Below are 22,353 nucleotides of genomic sequence, written 5' to 3'. Positions count from 1 at the left end.
ATAAAATTCGATATTCCTTTTGTTTAGTATAAAATCTATTCTCTGTCGAGAATATTTCAACGCACAACCAGTCGCAAGACCATCAGTGTATGTAACTTCTTTTTTCTCGAGCTCCTTCAACCTTCGATCGAGGAACAAACCTCCGCCAGGCAGATTTCAATACGACAGAATCGAAAAGGTCCTCAGGCCTGTAGATCTATCTCTTCAATACCCTGGACACGTTGGATACGGGCCAGTCTGGGAGTTTTTAAGATATTGCTCGTGCCTTCGGCTGTCTACGCGGAAAATGAAGAAAAAACGTGGGAGAAAAGACAGAAGAAGGGAAGAGTAGGAGATGGACGTTGGTAAGGTGGTGAAATAAAGAGAAAGTCGAAGAAGAAACTGGCAAGATGTTTCTCTATGAAGAGACCAGGACGAACGGTGGGGGAGGAGGAGGGATGAAGAACGTCGAAAGATACATCGCTTTCAAATATTTCAACCGCAACAAAAGCTCCGTACTCCCGGAATCCTCGACCCAGCCGTGTAACACACTGTCTATTCTCTGTCTTCCGGTGCTGTTTCCAGTTGTGTCTCTACAGGGTGTTTCCCATTTAAACAATCATACCATGTACCAGTAATGTCTTAGAAGCAGAAATATAAGAAATATCTTATAGGTGAATGTTGCCAGACTACAGGAGAAGAAACTGTCTTCGTTAGAGATTGAATCGTGCATACTCGCAGAGAAAGATGAACATTGAAATAATTGTTCGTTATTTCGTTTGTATCATTCAACGAATTATCCAAATGCTCTATTTCTATTATTCGAGTTTTATTATTTCTAAAGGTACATATTTTTCATTTCAATTTAAATTATCTGTATATTTTAAATGTTCTGTAAACTTTGAAGACTGTCTCACAAATGATTCAAATATTTGAAAATTATTAAATCCATTATCCATAAATCAATTATTCATTAACGTATGGATGTAATGATTGATTGTTTAAACAAGAAACACCCTGTATGCATCACCATGTAGGGAACATGGCGAGTGAGAATTCTCTCCATGACGCATGATGCAACGTTCGCCGAGGCCGTCAATGTAATGAGAATGCTACGGGTTTTCTATGGAAGATACAGACAGACAAATGTGACTGGAATACACTTAACAACGCACCCGGAGATTTTAGAAAACGTTTCGTGATGATGCATTTTCATGACTGCTGACGAACGCGCGTGTTCGAACTGATTATACCGTTTAATCGGTCTGGTTCGTTCTGGATCTCATTCCCGCTGTGTCACCCGGAAGAAATGAATTCCAAGGCACGAGAATCGATTGTAACCGCTGCGACGGAATTAACGACGCGATCCGTCGCGAGAAAGTGAATCGAAAGTTTTCGTCTCGGCAGCTATCCTTTCAGAAAAAATGTTTTACTACAAGAACGAATTTTCTGTTTGGAAAGATTAATTTTAACGTAAATTTTATATTAAAAAGAACGATGATATAGTGTAAGATATGTGTGCAAAGTGTAAGCATACTGATACAATTGAAATGAATATGAATATTTATGACAATTAATGATAACTTTTTATATAATCTGATTATTCTATGATTTTAAATGTTTTGCACTGATGGTAAGATAATGAACAATGAAATATATTGTTTCCAATTCTTCTTCTCCTTTATAATTAAAAGTCCTCGCAGAAGAAAAAAGCCAATTATTAAATTCCTGTAACTACTGAAATTGCTAACAAATACACTCAAGATACAGAACTCACCAACAACAAACATTCCTTCTAATATTTACTTTATGAGAGACCTCGATAGAAAAGAAATGGAAAAATTTTCTTCTTGACTCCGGTGGCGGATAAATCAAATAAAAGCTTCCACCGAATTAACGTCACTTTTCTTTGACAATTCACAAATGGAATAAATGTCAAATTCGTCGAAACGTAAGAAATAATCGTAGGTGTATTAAAAAGTTGTACTATGCGAAGAAAAAGACAGGAGTTTGATCATACGAGAGGAGTGGTCTAGCATCTTGGGAACTTATCTTTGCTCGAAGAGAAGACGACACAAAATATGAAGAACCCGGTGAAAGTAGCGGGTAGAAACATAGCGAGAGAGAACTCGAGGTGGAACAGTCAAGATAAAGTACGTTGAGGTCCACAATCCTAAGTGAATGGTGGGCAAACACTGGAAAGGAACGAAGAGACCTTTGGAGGCTCGCCGAGTGGGTGGCGGTGATGGTGAAGGATTATACGAAAACGGAAACCAAGAGGAATAATCGTGACCTCTAAGTTCTGCCAACAGAATACAGCGTTATTCAGGCTTGTCTTTGCCTACAATGGAACGAACGAGTTTTGTTATTAATTTAATCATAAAATATACTCGACTAATAAATATTAATAAAATAAACGTTATTTTTGAAAAAAATTTCCTTTTATCTCGCTTTCAATGTATATTTAAAATTGTTATTTTAATTGCCTTTTTGGATAACATTGAAGTTTAGGTTCGAAGGAAAATTGAGCTACAATTTTTTTTTAAATTGACTTGGTATTCTGCAAATAAATAAAATATTTTCATTACTATTTGACATATAAAACATTCTAATAGATTTAAAATTTATTAACTTACCATTATCATAATTCTTGCTTCTTGTATTAAGTGAAAAAATTCAAGACGTAGATCTCTTAATTTATACTTAACAGAAATGACATTTTTTTAACGTTTAAACCGTTCTCCCGTATTCAGGTTGTAAGTTGCAACGATGTGCGAAAGAGTATTCCTAAAATAAATTAATTTAGTGATGTTCATAAATTAATTAACGTAGTTCACGAACTATACTACAACGACATGAAAGTGTGATAACGAAAGATCATTAATTAAAGTCTCTTATCTTCCGCAAATTATTTCGTGGAAATAGGTTTCCTCGAAACTAAAATATGTTTCCTGCAAAAGAGAAAAACAAAACAACAAAAAAGTATAAAACCAAGGACTCTAAGTAAAACATTAATTATATCATAACTCTTTTCTCTTATTTCATAAATTAATGATTGAAACATTTCAAATAATTTTAATATAAAAAAATCCAAGCTCTATACTATTAATCGAACCGTAACAAAAATATTCGATAAAAATATTCGGTGAAGAATTATCGTGATCGAGAATCTTTGTTAAAATAATTCGAACGAACGGGATGTCTAACTTAATACAGAGAGAAGTTTCGCAACAATACACCAAGAGCTTGTAAAGACATGACAAGGGTAGCGAAAGAAGCTCTAAGGGGTTAGAATCACCGAACTGCATATTTAGTGGAGGAGGATAGTAACAAGATGAAGCGTGTCTGGTAGCGGCCAGTCAAGAGCCATCAACCCATCTTCCTTGAGCTTCGCCCCTTCGAACCCCTGCAAACCTCAGAACAACAACCCTTTCTGTCCAGCCTAGTGGCCGTCATGAATATTACATCTTGTTATATTACCAAGCCATGTTTTCATAACATTACAACATAGCTTTCGTAATATTACTGAATTCTGTTTATTAATATAGTAGTTATGAAAGGAATGTCCAAGGATTTGTTTAGTATCCTTTTCATTATTATTTCTTCCTTCACGTAGGTAGTACAATTTTATGAAGTTTGGAAGTATGCATAGGACTGTGATGAACTTTATTTTTAAGCCGTAGAAGTATTTCTTTACACTAACTTGCAAAACTATTTAATTGATGTAACATCTTAATTTCAAACAAGTTCAAAATCATTAATTTTCGTAAAAGAAGAATTGAAGTTCCTTATACCCTCTGAGTATCGAGCTTCCGAGATTAAAGACTTTTAAAATCTCTTCGATAATTTCTGATAATTCCCTTATTTCGTTATCATTATTGGCTACACTTTGATTGATCTTTAATTCTCAATTCGCAAACCTAAACATGCACTATTTTATTACCTTCCTTTCTCGAGTACCTTTCGAGAACCTTTCGAAACTCTGTGGACCACTTAAACGTCCTTTGAAAGCGTTTAATTACTTTCCTTTTCTGTAATTCACAGAGCGTACAAGTCGTTGAAAGTTACGCCGTTTTGTTTCGCTTCATTTTAAAACTTCATTGCTTCCCCACTTTCATTACTTGTGCACACTATACAATTTCATACTTGTAACGTGTTTATAGCATTGCCTAATAATCTTCAATGTTACGTTTAACAAACGAACACGGTGCAGAGGATTATTAGATTTTTTCGAATGTACGATCGCTGTACTTTCATTTGTGCTTTCGTTAATCGAATTTCCCTTCAATTATCTGTTTGTTATTTAACTCGGACTTCACAAAGCTTTTCAACGTGCGAAATGAAATTTGTTACTTTAACGTTTTCATTAACAAAACAAAAAAAAGGAAAAAAAGCGGAGGTGTAAAAAATTTAAAAGAAACTTCTCAAACTAAATTATTTCATAATATTTATGTACATGTATACACACAAATATATCTGGCATGAAAATATTTTATATGGATATTTAATCTAGGAACGTAACTGAAAATAGAAGTTAACATTAGTATTTTTACACTTCTCACTTATCGCATATCATGCAATATCGAATATAATATACATACTTCACGAGATATATTTTTAATACTTACTGTATAATTATTGTATTTTTAATAACATATCATATAAATATTATAAGTTATCGGGAAAATATTTTCAAACATAATTATTACTTAATAAATTGTATTTTTCATTTTTGATCGTTGTCATTTGTTAATTAATAGAACTCAGAAATCTTGCGGATTCCTTAAGGTATTAATACCAGCATAAACATTATTTTCATTATTGGCTGTATCATTTTATTATCATATTAGGTTCGCTTCTCTTTAAACACGCGACCACGGCACGTTATAGAGAGCCGTAAACAGATTCTTGTTTTTTGAATCACCAATTAAAACACAGTATACATTTTTATCTTACGACCCCTGTATGCACACATTACAGTAAACCAATTAAGAAGTTTATCGAGCGGGAGAAATCCTTAAGCCGTGAAGTTAACTAGATGTTTGATAGATAGACGCAAGACAAGGCAATGTTTCTTCTATTTTCTTACTAAAATACTGCCAAAAAGTTGTTGAAACTCTAAAATATTATTTAATAATACATTGATTTTAGTTTTCCTATTATACTTTTCGAATAACTAGAAGAGAGAAAGGATTGGTGCTGGCAATTTTCAAGGAGAAAAAAACGGAAACTAGAAAAAGGAATAGTGGGTTGGCTCAATTCTAAATTAACCTCCTAGGAAAGTAGAGGAGATGAAAAGCGTGATAGTCCATAGATAGGTAAGTACTTGTGGTGAGCGCCAGAAAAGGTGAAACGGCTCCATTTTAAGTCAGGTCGACTGTAATTGGAATATGTGATGCTTCATTGTATAGAAAAATGTGAAGAGAATTTCTATTCAATGATTACATTTTTAACAGACGAGAGGAATTCAGTGAAAATTTTGCAATTTTATCGAGTTATTCTTTCGTTATTGTTACTCGAAGTTGGCAAGTATCTTCGTTTGTCTCTTTTCGTTTTAACTGAACGCGTCGGGAAAAACTACATCAGCGTGAAAATCTGTGCTCGGTTAATCGAACGCATTCAACGCGGGCCAGTCACCGTTTATCTGTGCCCAGTCGTTGAATTCGAATAAATCTTCACCAGGTCGGCTGATCGTCCTTGTTTGCGACCTACATTTTGTTTTTGGCAACGCCACCAGAGAGTTAGTTTCATGTATTCGAGAGCACGACACGAATAGTCGATGTTTCCATTGATTCATATTTTTTTAGACAACTGCCTGGTTCTTTGTAAATACCAGATTCATTTTGTAGTTCACTACACCTTTTTCATTCGCTACATACCAGACATCTCGAATTAAGCTTATCGGGGGGGAAATTAATGGGTCAGTGGTCGTTCTGATCAGAGGAGTTAACATTAATTTATTGTGAATTTAGGAATGTCTATTGTGGGAACGTTTACTTTTCGAGTTTGCAGCGACAGAGGAATTAGTATTAATTCATTGAGCATTTGGAAATGTTTGCTGTGAGCGTATTTGCTTTGAAATTTCGAAAATCATAAGGATTAATATTGATATACGGTATAAAACTTGAATAAACGAATATATATTTTGTGCATGAAAAATATGAGAATTTGGAAGGAATAATTTTGAGACAAACACAATTTTTGGAAAAATATAAACACGAAGGAATCTAACGATTTTTCCAGAAATATAATTTTTAGTGCAAGTATTACAACTAGAATCTTATTAAAGGAAATGGCAAAGAAGAGACTTTAAGGCTACACTTTAAAATCAACCAAGAGATTGAAACATTTGCATCCCTCCTCAACCGTGAAAAGAACCATGATATTTAATGTTCAGTGATATTGAACAAGAAGCAAGATTCGAGGAATCTTTTCATTTCGTCCTATTATCTTTCATTGTTTCTTCTTATTAAGCGTTTCGCTTTAATCGAGTCGTGAATATTGATTTCCAGAGAGTTGAGCAATTCAAGGATGCCGAGGGAAATAAAGTTTCACCACACAGTTGCAGAGAAGCTTCTGCAGCGAACATCTTGTCATCTCCGTAGGCAAGAAGAATCTTGTAAGAAACTGCTCCAACTTGAACACAATCTGTCACTTGCAAGTGATTATTACATATGTAACATTGTTTGTTTTCAATATTAAAACAGTATGTCATAAAACATAAAATATTTTTAAATATATCTTTTGCTACGTTGTGTATATCTAATGTAGAAGACTGATAAAATAGACAGCTAGAAACGATATTTTTATGAATAAGGAACGATACTTTATCGTCAACGAGAAAACAGAACATACAAAACGATATAACAGTTTAATCGGCACTAAATTATTTTTCAATCAAGATTTTCCAAGAAAACTAGCAACTTGCAATACAATGGATCCCCTACTGGCGAATCGAAGGTAAATCGAGGTCGAGAAGCGGACGCGTCGCCAGTCAGACAGCCACTCCGAGAGGCTCATCCTCGTAGCGAGTGCGTTACAAATAGGCTCAATTAATTACAGAACAGTCGGCTGCGAAATGACTTGACGCGGCGGTTCGCGTTATCGGCGAGGGCGCGTATACGCGATTGCACGCGGACAAAATCGATGGCCCTGGACGATGCTGGACGTTTCCTCTCGAACGACGGAACATATCGCGAAACGTATGTCACCTATTCAACGACTGACAGGCGACTGGCGTACTCCAATTAAGGCTAATGACTTTACGCGCCCGTGCACGTCCCCCTTACCTTTAATTGTCACCTCTCTGCTCTGCCCTCCAGTTTCTCTGTCTTCCTTTTTTCATTCTCTTTTTCTCTCTCCCTCTCTCACCCTTTTATCTCTTACATTCATTATTTCCTCTATTCCTGCCTTTCTCTTTTTGTTTTTCATTGGCAATCGCGCTGTTGGATACTCGGTTACCAAAGAGACCACCGGAGTCAACTAAGATAATCACCTGGATTAGGCTAAATTAGTGTATCGTGTTTCAACGGTGAAATCGATCGGGTTTTAAGGCGTAATTTTCGTCACGGTTCCACGACGCGACGCTTCGTTCATCGTGTGCTTAGCACACTTTGCTTTCTCCGCCTATCCCATCCGTTCCTCTTCTTCTCTCTCGCTCTCTCACTATATATATACATATATCTGACTCTATGTGTGCGTTAGTTACTAGTGAATCAATTAGTTCTCGATGTTTATTTGCGCGGTAGGGATTTGCGTTTCCGCAACTGTTTCGAAGCTCGAGGAGGATTTGTTGCGTGCCTGAATGAATAGTTGGAGTGAATCGTTTCCGCGAATGTGCTTCACCTCCCGATAACGTCGTCTCGTCTAACGATTAGATTCTAACTCATTCTTAACTGTGGTATTCGAAAATAATAAGGTAACTGTTCGCGATAGAGATATAAGGATAATTATTCATTTTTAACGTATTTGAAGAGGAAATATTCTATGAATACTTTTAGAAATGTAACCATATCACATATTTATGGTCTTGGAAGTCTGATAAAGATAGAAAAACAGTGTAATCTTAAGAACAATGTAATTGATAGTGTTACGATAATTGAAACGTGTTAATATACGTTGAACATTTTGTTCTTTGTTACAATTATATTAAATTATTGAATCAGTAATTATTACTCTTTTATTAGTGTATACACTATTATTTAAAATATTATTGCTTCTTCATTTTATATCAGAGAATATCCTTGATTTCACTTGCATCACAAATTGCGGTATTTTACTTCCTTTTTTACTCTCCATACATAGTACAACACTAAACATTTCTTCATTTTAAGTCACAAAAGATTCTTGATTTCACTTGCATCACAAATTGCGGTATTTTGCCTTTTTTTTTTTTTTTACTTTCCATACATAGTACAACACTGAACATACCTACCTGAAAGAAGATTCTATTTCCGGTAAGAGTATTCTCAAATGAATATTAATTTGTAAATTATATTGCTAAAAATGAATGACATAAGGACTTTAATTATTAAAATCATAGTAAAGTAATGTTCAAGAAGTCGGTGATACTTGACAGGTCAGCACTATCCTCTTGACATCAATAATTTCAATTCGCGGTCGTTTGCTTTGATTAAGAGAGCCGAGTCTGCCGTTGGACCGATGTATACGACACCCAATGGCATTTGTCCTCTTCCATGGCAGAATTGCGCGGTACAATGGCCCATTACATAATGGAATACAGACGTATGGCCAGCGCCCTATAATGCGGCGTGCAGCGGCCAGAAACTCGGCATAGCGTTCCTACGTCCTTGCCGCTGCATCCTTCGGACTACCGCAACAAGAACAATGCGACCAGGTGTGCGTGCATTCGAGGAACTTGTACGGAGCAAAGCCACGTTTCGGCAAATTTGATTAAAATGCCAATTGTGTCTTAAAACAATTGCTGATTGTAACTTTTCAAAGCTCCATTTGATGGTACAAGTTGTTATATTTGATGTTATATTCAAAACTACAAAGTTGATTGACATAATCGGTACTCTTATCATAAATTCATCGTGTGGGTCATTTTTTGCTTTTACAGCAGATTATGAGTTTATCGCCTTCGCCGCTTCGTACCACTTTCATTTATATTGCTTAAATAAGATTTAAGTATAACAGTGGTATAACTAGTCCGATTAAACTTCATTTCACCTACTTCCACTGCTTATTTACTTATCTTTGTCTCCAACTATATTTGAACTCAATTAATTAGGTTGTAAATACTACAATAAATATAATGTGTATATTTGTATCCACTGTGTACTGACATGTAAATCCAGTATAGTCGCTAAAAATAATCTGAATATGAAACATGGTATTAAAGGCCGAAAAAAGAACGAGTTCGAAAGTTGTAACACTCAACTCACTACATCCTGGGAATATCGCGCAAAACGGACAGCCCTAAGCATCCAGCAAGCAACGAATGAATGAACGAAACGACTGGCGGCTGCAAATTGTCACGTCACCGAGAGAACGTCAGTCCAATATCGCGATGCCAACAATCGTCGAATCAGCGCGGCAGAAACGTAGCGAGCATACGTTCAATAGTTCCTGGACCACCTTGCAATTCAACGCGGCTGCGATTCGAACCCGAACCACTTACACACGCCTCTCTATGCTCGACTTCCTCTCTACATTTCGCTCTATTCACCGTTTACTCTGATCGCTCCTCCGTCTGACCAACAACTATTCGTATATCGAACGAGGATGCAACCATTCCGAAACTCGTACGATACGGGATTATTGTTTGCAGCCGTGGCTTTTGTATCAGAATCATAGCCGGCGATGGTGAACGGTTAGGCTGTGGCAAGAACTATGCTTCGATCGTCCGAGCATCGTCGGATATTGTGAAAGTTATGTTATGCAAATAACGACGCGGATGGGGATGCTTGAGACCAGTTTCGAGTTACGTATTTCGTTTGCGATTTCCGGGGAATTTAGCAAGGCTGCTAAGTGCGTTAGTTTCGCGACGAATTCGACGTACTTCTTCCTTTTTTTAACGATCGTGCTGTAATATTGATGTGGTGACATATGATAGTTTGGCGCAAAGAAAATGGAACAAGGAAGATAAAGTATTGAGACGAATTGGAATATCAAAAAAGTATTGAGAGGAATAGAAAAGTTGCGCGTCAAAGTATTGAAAATAATTGGAACATGATGAAGGGAAATTGAAATTACGTAGATATATTGAGTACAGAAGAGTAAAGTGGTGAGAGAATTTTCGTTTCGCATTTTAACTCTTAAGCTCTTTAAAAACCATAAACTGCAGACACATAAACTCATAAATTCTCTCGATATAATCGATCAAACCAAGCAAACATTCGGAAAATTGTTTTCGGCAATGATGGACCAGGTAAGCAAAAATGAAATCTCGTTCGAACGTTAATCGCATTGGCTAACAGTGGCGAAGCGAACAGAAATAATACGAAACCATTATCACGCTCCGATACGATAACTCGCAATGCATTACTATATAACTGTACGGTGCAATATAGCCTACGATTCTGCCGGCGACTCATGCAACTGGTACAATCCCGGATTATTGCTTGCAATGCAGGGTTTGCATGCAACGTCCGGTATGTGTGGTTTTGAGCCGTTGGAATATAGCAAGAACTCCACAGCTTGAGGTGCACTGATGTCTCAGACCGTGATTCTGGACCGTGTAAAATCTGTACTGACTGGAAATGCTGGGGATCGTTAGCGAGAACGTCGGCAAAAAACAATAAGACGGAGATCTCCGTGTTATTGTAATGGTAAAACGTGTTACCGATTCGATAAAACGAATTTGTAAAGTAATAGATAGTTACAGTTACATGTGTTGCGAATATAGAGCGTAAAAGAATATTATTAATGTGTAATGTAAGATGCGATGTAAAGATACTTTGAATAAGATTTTATTATTAAGATTGCATAAGAATAATGAGGCCGGTTCCTTAGATAATATATAATTTGGATACTTTAAATTTACAAATTTAAAAGAATCCAAATTTAGTTTGAATAGTTTCAAATGCTTGTTAGAGCGCGTTTTGCAGTACTTTATAGATAGTATTTTACTTTAATACTTTTAAAATTTAATAGTATTTTACTTTCTCGCAAATAACATAAATCTTCTGTATACCATACTTTCATACGAATAATATACAAAGTTATACGACGAAGTATAAATCTTATTAAGTTAGTAGATACTATTGTTATTTTGTTATTTATAGCAAGTGTATACAGGTTGACAGTTTCATTGACCAATCTCACCGAATGACGGAAACTAAATAATTTTTCGAATTCTGGAAATGATGGGTTGACAAGGGAGAATAACTTGTACGTGAGGATGTTGTCACGAATCGATACTATTAAATTGATGTTGGTCATCGCTCAATTTTACCGGAGATGATCAATCAGTACTGGGTTTGCATGCCAAAAATATTTTCAACGTGGTGTCACTGATTTTCTATGGATCCATAAACGTATCATCGATACAAGTAAAAGAAGTAAATATTCTTACCGCTGTATATAAAATTGTAAGATCTATAGTAAATTTTGCAATGTTCCATTGTAAAACTTTGAAAAAAATGTATGATACTTTCTATCGTATGATATCGATAAAAAAAATCGCAGAGAAAAATTATAACGATCCAGCAATAGAAACTTGGAATAATAATATCTATAATCTTTGAAATAAATTATTAAACCAGATTATAATCCCGATTTCATGATATTGTAATTATCAACGGATTGTGAAATACTTTCCTTATCCCCGCCCTAATTTCAAACACGTCTCTAACTACACCTCGAGAAAATCATACATAACGTGAACGAAAGTGAAACGACGGTAACAAGCTCCCCGACACGGCGTGACGCTCACAACCATATACACACGTGATTCGAATCTGTGATTCTCCGCCGCGAGCATCACACCAACCAGCCTCATAAATTACATTAATCGCGTTTTGATGCACGAAGTTCCGATAATATCGCGCGGACTCGCTTTCAGAATTCATCAAGAACCTCGTAAGCGAGCGACGTGTGCCTTTCGATTGCACTTCTGCCACCACCATCGCAATCTACCCTTGCTCTTCTATACCTAATTCTGTTACACGGTAAATTAAAGGAAACTAACAGACCAGGATTATTGATTCAGTCTGACGATTACAGCTTGTCTTAACCATTACACGAGCACGACTACGATAGTACCGGAAATTCTCGACGACTTGCGCGATTTGCCCTTATTGTTTGTAGTTTCGGCTTTGTGCTCCGTACAGCGTGCGGCAACAATCAGCAACAATTGCTCATGGCAACGGTTTCAGACATCCACCCGTGAATTCACGCGGATAGTTTCGCGAGTTAGTTTGTGACTCTAATCGCGAATAATATATTTTCAAACTAGTTTAAAATCTTACCGTATGTCGTTACCGCGCTAATAAGATTTCAAGCTGTCGTGTATAATATACACATACAGAAAAAGTTTCTAGGAGTGTTCGAATACTTTCGTAAGCCACTGTAGTATACGCGCGAAGATAAATAATTAACCAAGACAAATAAATAGGAAAACGACATTGAAAAAGGGATTGCTTTTAATTAAATCATTAGTTAAGAAATCGCGTTAGCTAATCACCCAGTTGAAAACTCAAAGGATATCTAGGCAACAGGTTCATCAACGAGGAAAGACGCATCGAGCAGAGCGAAAGCCGCAAACCGCACGCAACGCGTGCAACGTTCCTTCTGCAACGGTAGCTCCTATACATGTAAATTCCGGCCCCCAAAGCAAACCTTAACTGAGACTATCAAATTCCACTCTGTTCGATTCTACACCGTAGACCATAGGCCATCGTAGTATGCCCTTAGCAGTTAGGGTTACGTCACTGCGACGCACTTGACGCGGTTGCTGTGTCGCTCTCCTGAAAGCTCACCCTTCGAAACGCGACAGCCGAGGGTCTTGGAAAAAAAGTGCTCGTACGCGGTTGACAAATTGGAGTATTCCTCACTGACGCCGGCAACGAGAATGTCGACGTAGGTCGATGGTTTCCCGCAGGTAAACACTGTAGACGGCTATGCAAGGAGCGGAATGGAGAAGGGTTGAAATCGTGCTCCGAGAGAAAGGGGTGCACGTGTACAAGACGGAGAGAGAGATGCTCGGAGACAGACAAAAGAAGAGAAAAGAAGAAGGAGAAGACAAGGGGAAGAGATGAAAGAGTGGGACACGAGAGGAACGAAGGTAAAGGAGAATGAAAGGAGCGCGACGTAAGAGTACCGACGACTGAGTAGAATGCTTTATTTACCTATCGTTCTACTTTATTTATTTACTCTGTGGTTCGCGGTGCAACATCCACCAGCGGGTATTACGCAGGATTAATTCTTGCCTGAAATTCAGTACACGGCTCGATAACAAAAAGCTGCCAGGTGCTTCGATCAGTTATCCTGCCTTTCTGCATGGCAGAATTTCAAATGGATTAAGAATCAGCACGGATGGAATTTCGAGCCGATTAAGAATCAGCAAGGGCGGAATTGGATGAAATGAAATTTCAGCTGACCTCTTTAATAATATTGATACGCTTATGTTTAATTTTCTTTTTCTTTTCTTATTGTTTTTTGAATAATATTCAAGTTTATATAGAGTTAGCCATAAGTATTAGAACATCGACTCGTCACATTTATTGAAAAACTCTAAAAAATTGTACTTTATCGAATACTTTACATTATAATATATCTAATTAATTATTGTTTTCTTATCATATACATATCGTTCTTAAATAAATAATACTTCACTGATAAAAATATCTAATAACTAAAACTAAAGAAATTTGGATTGGCAAATAGTCGAATCATAAATACTTACAATATAATCAGCTTCGCGAACTGTATGAAAATCTTAGCAGATTGTGCATCTTTCAAAATTCACAATGTCCAACGAACCTCACGATCAAATTCAGAGTAAAAATCAATGTATGCTATCCATTTTATGAAATGCAAGGCGTATTCGTCTGTCAATTCACGCGCGGTTGATTCACATTTCGCGTCGAATTGACTCGATCTAAAATCTGGTCATCTGAGCTACATTAAACCGTCGAGCGGTAGGAAGTTCGTTCGCGGACGTTATCCGGTCGCGATCAGATTTATTCGACGCAGCTAATGTCCGCCAGAACCGGCATCGGGCTTGGGATTTATATTCAACGCACAGTCAGAAGCCGTGCATCATCGGCTTAAGTCAACGAGCCAATCGCAAACAAGGTGACCGCCACCGCGCGTCCGATAGCGCGCCTATGCAGATCGCCTCGATTCACCTATGACTCGCAACACCCTCTCCAAACCTACATCTACCCTGCCCATCGCACCCTAACACCGAGACCTTTATGTACATTTATGTTACAAGCACACACGGTGTTCTATAAGTTATGCGTCAACCAATTTCTCCTCAGTTATGCGTTCGGTTTGTGTTTGCGATCGGTTGAACCGCTAAATGCTTTGCATAATTATATAGAACAGGGCATATTACACGGATTTCATAATTTCGAAATACTTTCAACTAATTCTAAAGTAATATTGATGATATAATAATAACAATGATAAATATTACATTTTATAAATCATATGCGATTGTATTAAAAACAAATATTCTAAGTGTTTAATAAAGATATTGTGTCTTATCACAAACAACGATAAGATACACACAGTTACCATGATTTTTGCTCAGAATTTTTCTGCAATTATCTTTCAGCAACTTGTAGGTCCATCCTTGTGCAACACCCTATACACACACCTACCGGTATGTACACGTAAGTATGTATATATGAATTTATATGTGCATGCATATGCATGCATATGCATGGATATTTACGCGCCAGTCGGATATATGTGTATGAATTTATGTGGCGATTCGTACGTACGCGTGAAGTAGGTACATATGCTCCAGCATGCGAATGTATGGATTCGTCCTAAAGGGATTAGGTGTAGTTAGTATATGTTGCTATTTACATACCTGTATATAACTTTTATATGTATATGTATATATAAGTGAGAATCAAAAGTGAGTACACACCTTACATAATCGAGATTCGTATAATATTAATTTAATTACAGGCTTGTATATATTTCACACTATTAATTTGTACAGCTTTATATTTTTCACATCATTTTCAGTCAATTTTCAATTTATGCAACATATGAGTAAGATTTTTTGAATCAATTTTTTGCCTTCGAGGTATACTCACTTTTGACTCTCATCCACATATTTGGCGGGCACATAACATACCAGAAGTCTTTCTACACTCGCTACTTTGCATTAGAGATTAATACGATCTGTTTAACATTGCTTAACTTGTATAGATATCGACAGATAGATCGTTCTTTCGGTACTGAAGTATTCCGTAGTAGTGAAAACAATTTAATGAAATTCGTAAAGCAACAGAACAAGGATTGATTTTGTGTCACTCCCTGTGGAAGCTACTTGATGTTTTATTAATAATAATTAATGATAGTCGCGCGCGCGTTATTTTCAGGGCAATTGTGAGTAATTAAGAGTAGAAGCACATTTCTGTTATGAATATTATAATATTTACTCCTTCGAACTAAATATTATTTTTGTCTGATATCTAAGACGCTTAAGTTATGTGTAGGAATTTCAACGTTTCTTTATTTTATATCAAATCATACTAAACGTGAAATGCTTCTTAATAATATTAAATTAGCAAATTAAATAAGCATATCAATGAATTCATCGTTTGCATCGAATTTCCTCAAATGCTGCTTGCCACTATTAATTTTTTCCGTTCAACTTCGCGCGCGTCTTCCGTATCTATACGTAAGCGAATCTTCGCTGAACTCCCACAAGGACGCGTTATTGTGTTGTCGTTGCTATAACGCTGTCTCGTGGAACGACACCGTACGAAGGGACCAGGACCCATATCTTCACTGTTTTGTTTACCGAAATCCGTTATTTTGTTTCCGTCCTGATATGCCACTGCTTTCTCAAATATTGTAATATGTTGCGCTCAAATGGAAGCGACGTCGATTCTACCAACATAAAAAATTTCATAATTCAATTACAAATCGCGAATTTTATGTCAATTTTGTATCGCAAGGATGTGGAAACAAAAACCTGGTATGATTAATACTGTCGTAGAGTATTATTATGATAGTTTTGATTACACAATTTTTAAGACCTAAAGGCTTAAATATACAATTTTTTACCGTCGTATTATACTTTGTATTGCTTTTGTATTATATTCTATGGAAGTTAATTAAATTTGGTTTCTCGAAAATTAAACATTCAAACATCGGTCATCTTAGTACTAAAACTGAAATTTTCACAAATGGAATTGATCAATTTGGATTCTGAGTAGCTCGTGTATTGCTCGATACGAATGACAAGTAGCTGTCAAACTGTCCGACATAGCTAATACACTGTTATCGATACGATATCGCAAAAGGTTAACATCCTTCAACACTTTCCCTTGGTTTTCGCCTTCTCTCTTATCTCTTGCCTCCCTTTTAGTCCTCCAGTCAAGAGAGGCGGAGGACACGTCCCGACGTCCGACAACGCGCCAACCCATTTTCTGACGCCATTGTTTAGCGACTACACGCGCTCACGAGCGTACAAGGTTTCATTTTTTCATCGCTTGTCTAGCTTACCCCTCACTCTTTTCCCTCGCACCTTTTCTCTATGTCTCTATATACCATTTTCGTTATTCTGTCTTCCTTTCCACTTTTCCCTTCTTCTGTCTTCTCTATTCTACTACGTTCGCTTTTCTCTTTCACAACATTGTTTTCGCCGACTATTTCTATGTCTGCCGTATCCTCTGCTCTACTGCTCGCGCCAGAAAAGGCACCGTAACATTTGTCGCGTGCCGTTTTATTGGCGCTCGTTTCATAAAGCACCGCGATTTTCATGTTCCTCCGATTTTTGCGAGTTCTTGACCTTCGATCCAACCTCTGGTCGCTTTCGATCGCTTCTCCTTCTCTTACGAAACATCACATTCTTTTATTAGATCGTTATTAAGTGGCTTTTTATTAAATGTTTTATAAGGAGGGAAGCGGGAAAAAAGCATTCTTGCTTTTTACAATAAATATCTTATAATAATGAAATAAATTATTTCGTTTGATCATACGACGCGGATGGAATTTTAAAGAGAAGGACAAAGGTGAACAATGCAACGCTCCAAATTGAGTGACACCCATGACACGTAGAAATAAAGAAGCGCGTTTTTTACGGTTGTATTATACTATATCTATGTACCTGTGTATGACATTTTAACTACGGATGTAAAAAAATTGTTTGAAGATGATACGAACAACATAAAGCAATAGCTTTTAACCCACACGTCATGTGAGTGAATTCAATATGCGATATAAGAACAGACATTAAAATAAAAAAAGAGGAAAGAGACACATGCACTATAAGTTTATTTTTCTAATACCCGAAATATGCATCGTCTATGTAAAGTTCAAGTTAATTACAAATAAGTTGTGACTTTAGTAGCGTCTGTACTGTTGTGATTCTACTCGTTGAGCTGTATTATTTTGTTCCATTCAGTTCTACATATATAATTCTTTTATTTCAGATTTCTTAATTAATAACTCTGGAACTTTATTCTCTGATAAATTATTGTAATAGAAATCCTACATATAAAAATGAAAGTGTATCAAAAACATAATGATATTTTATTGCAAATGATATTAAAGTTCTGTTAAAGTGTCTGACTTTTTTATTTATTTTCTTAAGAAAGATATTACATGAACAAACATTCAAGGATTTTTAGCGTTATTGCTGAGAACAGTTGAAATTCCTTCTCGTATCTCTATATTCTTATTTTCCTTTTGTTTCGCTTGCCTAAGCTAGTTTAACCCTTCCAGTCCCAACGGAACCATTTGTCGCTGTAGAATTTATACTTCTTCGTAAACGAAACTTGCACGCCAAAATTCAATTTCAGTAAACGTGAAGTATAGCAATGGATCAACTCGCCGACTTCTTTTCGCATGGATCTAATGCATTGCAAAGAAAGAATGGGACAATATGAAATAAATTATTAAAAATCTTGAGAAATATGTACGGAAATTTTGATTATTTCAAGATGAGAATTTTTTAAGGCATTATTTTGTATTGAGATATCAAGAGGTATGTATACATATGTGTATGATTTAAAAAATAATTTAATCTGACTTGAAATTTTCTGAAATATGTACGTTGATTTGCTAGAGGAGTGGCAGAAAAATGAAAAAAGGGGAATTTTATATTAAATTGATTTGACACAGAAAGTTTGAAATTTTTTCTTGTTGGTTAGTAAAGTCAAACAAGAAATCTCCAGACAATTTTTATACCGATGTTACTTAGCGAATATTTTCCTTTGTAAAACAGAACGAACTTGCGGTTCATTGAACTTTTATACAAGTTTCTCTGTTCATAGGGACATTGCGTCTCTATCTGAATCTTTTGATATTCTTTCTGAGGATTTGAACTCCCTATTGGAAAAGTCGGGCACAAAAATTTTTGTTTCGTTAGTAATAATACTGATAAGTGACTAACGTTAATTTATTAACACTATTATAAAAGTTATTAAAAAGAAGTTTTTTGGAAAATTGCTTCATAATGATCGATTTATAGCGAGCGATTGAATTAAAAGCGATAAATTTAAGACACATGTATCCAACTATAAATGTAAAAATACATATATACTCGAGCGATAGCAAAAGCATTAAGCGACTCGCGCTCTATGATAATTTCAAGTTATGAATAAGTCGTAGTGTTAATATACTGATCCTTTCAGCCAGTGCGTTTCCAAATAAATATCCAACAATTTTGGCCGAGAGGATAAGGAAATATTTAGGATATCAATTATTGCGACGCTTTTTACACGTGTTACAACATTCTCTATCGAAATTCAATAGTTTCATAATTGACAAGGTCCTATTGCATACGAGCTGGGAAAACAATTAGAAATTAAAAATGGATTTGCCACCGTATCATTTGGTATCCAGTTCGTTTGACGTATCGCGACTGTGCCGGGACGCTTGTGCTGTTCTGTTAGTCAGCTAAAATAATCGGATTGTTCGTAATCGCCAGTAAAATGAATTAATCGATCTTTGTCGAGTGGTCAGGATGGGAACACCCACGATAAACTGTGTATGAATATTGAAACGTTTCGGATTTCTCTGACAGGTAAGATTTCTTAATGCTTCGTAAAGTAAATTTTAGTACTAGTCATTGTGTCAGAATTTAATGCGATATTGATGAAATGATGTGTTTCTTTTATTTGATTTTTTAAATAATGGTGTAATGGATATTTTTGGAACAGATAGAAAGAATATCAAACAAAATCTAATGGATGATACTGACCTGTCAAATTCATACAAACCGACAAAACGACATTTCGTATAAATCAATCTAACAAATAATGCTTTTACGATTTCAAGCATTATGCCTATATTAATAGTTGAAAGATTAATAAAATGATAGTAATGGATACAGGCGAAGGAAATCAATTAGGTCCGAAGAGCGGATCCTGTGATCCTGTGAGTTGCACGTGCATCATGTCATGGATTTACGACACGTCTATCGCTATGAAGTATACAGACACCAGGTCCAGCAATTTATACGACCCATGGAAACACAGACCATTTACGTTCATATAACAATTTCAAGACCCCATCTTCTGGCTCAATCTTCACATTAGTCGTAAAATTTTTAATTAACATGTTCTCAAAAATGTGCTTGCGTAACGCTTGCGTAACAAACCCAATCATCTTAAGTACAGCGTTTTTCCCTTTCATCTCTTCATTTATTTTACTTTTTTATTGCATTAAATAAGATCAAAACGTTTTAATCTGAAACATTTAAATATTTTATTTAAATTGAGAATCGGAGAGTCTATAAGAAACTTTTAGTTTGCCTAAACTTACAATTGCCATTGTTTCATGCGAAACGAAGTTTAATCACCGAAAGCGGGAGTTTAGAATAACTCTTAATTCGCTGAGCGCTTCGGTAATTTCCTGGAGTGGTCTTGTCCAATAATCTCTTAACCTCGTATTACACTCGATAGCGAGACGGAAAGAAGCAATATAACGTCCTAGATAAACCTAAGCTCATTCGAGACAGTCATTAAATGGCTACGGTAAAAGCTTTAAACGTCGTCTGTCTTCCCCCTCTGCTTTCTAATCAGAATCAAAAGATGTGCTTAAAAACAATCTTTGAAGTGTGTAATCAACAGTCCAAGCAATTGTTGAAGATCTTATAGGAAGTCATAATATAATTCGTTCCTTGGAAGCAGAAATAAAATAAAGACACGATAACAGATAATTGTTTATACCAGATGAGTCTACTACCTGGCAACTACCACTTTTACGCAATAATTTACCAATAATATTATTAAAGCGAGAAATAAGCAAGAATAATTAAAATAATCGCATACGTGTTCTCGTATCAATACGGAGATGTTCTTTCGACTACTGGAATGTAGAAATTCTATCACTAGATGATTTTCTGCGAAATAGACGAGCGCTGCAGTGGTTCTATAATATTAAGATCTCAATTGCATTATTAACAGGAAGCTCGTCCAAGTTTCGGATGTAATTTCAACCGCAAAACGATTTAACTTTAGCTGAAGGTTAAATTAATTTTAAGAAAAACGTTGTTGTGCCATGACAGCAAGCTGCCCGCGGCGATATTAATTTAAACTTTACATACCATGCCGTGGATGGGTTAGCTTGACTAATAGAAGTGTTCAGCAACCTTTTGAGTCTCTAACGTAAACATCCTATCTAAGAAATAAAGCATCTGATTCTCAATTCGACGTAAAAGAATGTATAATGCACGTTAATGTAAAAAACATTTAAATATGAATTTAACCATTAGTAGCTTAGTTAAATATATGCAAAGAAAAGATTGTAAAAGTATGATGCAACGCGTATGGAAATGAAAGTTATGAATTATTAATTAATATTGTATAATTTTTTAACAAAAGACTAAACAACAATTTTAAAAAATAGATAAAATTGATTTTCAACGTAATTTCTTTAAAATTATAAATTGAAATCTTTACGTAATTAAAAGTTGCAAATACAGTATTCGAGTAGCATAGATATAACAGTAAAATAAATCACTTGCAATTTAATGTGCTATGTGCATAAAACGAGTCAATATGGGTCACGCAAATTAATACTTAAAAAACGTAAAAATCATAAATACGTAATAGTTCAGGCGAATAATAATAAATCATCGATAAACAACCCGTTAAATATTCATTGTGAATGAAAATCGATGTGAATAAAGAGATTTTCGGGAACCATTTAAATTTCGATGATCCAATCAAATTCTGCGCAATGAACCGTAAAATATCGTGGCTGATTCGAAAAATTTGCTAGCATATGCGTGTTGAATGAAGCACGCATTTAAATTACCCGGAATAATATATATTTCTTGTTACCAAACAAACAATTATGGCGTATGAAAGACGTAAGCGTAAACACACATACATAATTTAACGTTTCCAGGGGAAAAAGGAGTAATGGGAAACTATTTTTGTTTGAAAGAGGTGCTTATTACTGTACATTTCAGTATTTAAGGGAACAAAATTATTTCATAGGATACTCTTTATCCTGTGAATTTATCCTTGCCTTCTATTTTATGAACAAATTATAGAACTTATTTTTTATCCTTTACCTTACTTTTCATAGTATTAAATTTGTATGGTCATACAAGAGTAGTATTAAATAATACAAAATTTAATATACCTGCGGCCAATTAATTAATATGTAACTGATATAATAAATACAATGAATGATGTTTTATAATACTGCAAAATTATCTCTTCGTAGAGATTCATATTTCTTCGCTAAAAAAAAAAGAAAAAGAAAAAAAATGGAAAATCGTGGCATAATCATTTCGATTCATGACAAAAGAATCCACAGGATTACAAGTAGTAAAATGGCGTGAATGCACGCACGAACGTCCTAAAACCTGTCTCTTCCAATAGCATAGAAATGGCAGCATAGTAACCGTGTTACCGGTCACAGAGTCATAAGACTCTACTGTTGTGAGCATTGTTTCCTCGTGGACCACACGAAGGAAATTCCATCAGGTTGAAACGTGAACGCGTTCATGATCACGAAGATAGTATGTATCATGGTAGACGACACAGGGATCACAAGGTGTCTTATGGAAGCGATAGAACTTCGTTATAATGAATACCCAGAATATGCAATAGCTGATTTTCATTATATATCATGTTTCCGTAATTTGACTAAATATCAACTGCAAATGATACGAACGAGTATTTAAATTAAAGAAATATTCGATTTTAGTATTCGTATTGAAGTTGTACTTCTATCTCCGTAAATTACATTTCTGGT

This window comes from Bombus pascuorum, chromosome 13 (assembly GCF_905332965.1).
Source record: "Bombus pascuorum chromosome 13, iyBomPasc1.1, whole genome shotgun sequence".
Taxonomy (NCBI): Eukaryota; Metazoa; Arthropoda; class Insecta; order Hymenoptera; family Apidae; genus Bombus; species Bombus pascuorum.
The sequence above is the reverse complement of the archived record's forward strand: the minus strand, read 5'-3'. Positions refer to the sequence as shown.